The sequence below is a fragment of the Asparagus officinalis genome, chromosome 4, assembly GCF_001876935.1.
Source record: "Asparagus officinalis chromosome 4, Aspof.V1, whole genome shotgun sequence".
NCBI lineage: Eukaryota > Viridiplantae > Streptophyta > Magnoliopsida > Asparagales > Asparagaceae > Asparagus > Asparagus officinalis.
Genome location: NC_033797.1, coordinates 143,367,728 through 143,370,264, shown reverse-complemented (window position 1 = coordinate 143,370,264; position 2,537 = coordinate 143,367,728). Strand labels below are relative to the sequence as shown.

Sequence of the window (2,537 nt, the reverse complement as noted above, 5' to 3'; positions counted from 1 at the left end):
ATTATATATATACATAACGTATCACAATATGTATTTAGGCAATTACTTTTCAATCAAAGTAAAATAGTTTTCATAAAAAAATTCATAATTTTTTTTTGAATATACGTATTTAACGTCCTCACTCATTCTAGAAATTTCAAGCGAACTCTATACATGAATCCTAAGAAACTCTATTCTAGCTCCACGACTCGACACAGGATGATCCTAAGGATACTGGAACTAGAGCTCTGATACCAGCTGCGACGCCCCTATTTTTACACATAGCTGCAGTCCAAGATGAACCCAGAGATGTCAAACCTGCCATGCACCCACACTGTGCAATAAGTTTTACCAATCACAGTAATATCCTCTAGTGGAATCAAAGTAAAGTGTAGGTACAAAACAGGTAAAAGAAAGAAAATAACTACAACAGACGTGACATAGAAAGGAGTATCTCATAAATAAATCATGTCTCAGTGAACAGTCTGGAATACATCCGACATCCGAAATAAATAAATATGTCTCGATATGAAACAACTGAAAATGTAACTAAGGCTCATAGCCTTTACAAAATGTGAAAAAAAACTTTAATGTCCGAATGAAAATAACTCTACTGTGGAGTCTCTACTAGTAACTCATGTGATTCGGCGACTATGCAATAACTCCGTCATCCTGCGATCCTCCGATGCTCTGAGCCACCTAAAAGTTAAAATAAAATAAAAGAAAAAGGACAACAATAAGAACGTCAGAGCGCTAGCAAGATTACCTTCATCCGCCCCCGGGAAAGGGCTACTAAATGAAGTGGAGGCTCTATCTATTAAGCATAGCCTACCTAGATCATTTTCCCCGTATATAAGAAAAATACTTGTTAATATATACATATAAGCAATCATCTACTCTGAATTAAATAGATGTTGATATTTAGAAATCCACAACACGAGCATAGGTATGTCGAATATCCCGTTAGCTCAAATTGTGAATAGCTAAATACCAAATCCAAAAGCTACTACATGGAGCAAAAGAAAAGACAACTCCATCTCAAACCATATCAAATGTGTCCTGACAGATATCAGATACGTGTCCAACACATGGATTTCACCTACTACATATTAGATAAGACAATTCGAATAAGTGTCAAACACATGGACTATATATGATGAATGTCCAACACATGAACTACAATAGATAAATGTCCAACACGAGGACGGCATATAATTATGGCCTAACACATGGGCCGCAATAGGTAAATGTCCAACACGAGAACTGCATATGATTAAGGTCCAACACATAGGCCGTAATAGGTAAATGCCTAACACATGGACTGCAAATGATTAAGGTCCAACACATGGGTCGTAATAGATAAATGTCCAACACGAGGACTGCATATGATGAGCGTAATACAAATAAATGATGTAAGTAAAATGCATATATACTATACACACTCGTGCCTCGGTGAGTGAATCCTAAACTCATGTTTATAATCAACTCATGTGTAGAACACACAATTTACAGTGTATTAAAATAACAGATAACTCAGACAACTCGTCGGTCACACAAACGCATGTAAACAACATGCACATGCACAAACAAGTCCAGCGGTCGATCGCCGCGACCACCGCGTTCAACCGTGAAATGAGCAGAAAGATATTGCACAAAATATCACCTAACGGTCGACCGCCGCGTTCACCGCGGTCGACCAAGCAGAAACAGAGAGCTTCCTGTACAAAAACGATGCCCAGCGGTCGACCTCCGCGTCCACCGCGGTCGACCGCGCAGAATCATAATAGGTTTTCGGGTTTTGAACTTGCAGAAATTTTAACTCATCAAAAACATGAATTTTTTCATTTGTAAATCATATGACAAGATGAAAACTTTATTTCTACATATCAGAAAAATATCTCATGATTTACTTAAACTTGATTTAACTTAATCAAGTTTAACAACCTAAATAATCAAATTCTTTACAAGAACCCTAGTTATCGACAAAATTAACATAAATATACTTGTATGAAACTTGAAACCGATGTAACAATTGTTTTTCCACATTTTCAAATCTTGTTTTATCCTAAATCTAGGGTTTTAAGCATCTCTAATCAACATAAAATATTATTTAATTGCCAAATTATGATTTAAACATGGTTTAATCATGATTAATAAATTAAAAAAAAATTATGAATAACCCTAATGATCATGATCATATTTCTATCATAAACAGCAAGGAATTATTATATATCTAACATGGTTTAAAGAATTATCATCAAAAATCTAAACTTTATCATGTCGGGTTAAACTTTACCACAAAAAACATCACTTTAACCATTAAAAGTCTAATCTTTATTAAGGGAAGGGTTTGGATGCAGATAATCTTACCTTATCATGTGCACAACCCCCTGAAACAATCAGCAAATGACCCCTCGATGCCAAACGCCGCAAATCTCGCCTTCTCCTCGCTTTTCGCCTCATGAAACTCTCCCGAAAACTCAAGTTTAGGGCTAGGGTTTGAGAGAGGAGAGGGGTTGCTAGGGTTTGGAACACAGAAAATTTATATATATATATAT

General features: G+C 35.9%; 1 long non-coding RNA gene across 1 annotated transcript in view; it reads right to left on the bottom strand.

Annotated features, from left to right (window-relative positions):
• LOC109839632 overlaps positions 436-2,537 on the bottom strand; it is an 8,912-nt gene continuing 6,810 nt past the window's right edge. Inside the window, exon 3 of the long non-coding RNA XR_002246675.1 lies at positions 436-678. This is a non-coding gene — a long non-coding RNA (uncharacterized LOC109839632). The remainder of the gene's footprint in view (positions 679-2,537) is intronic.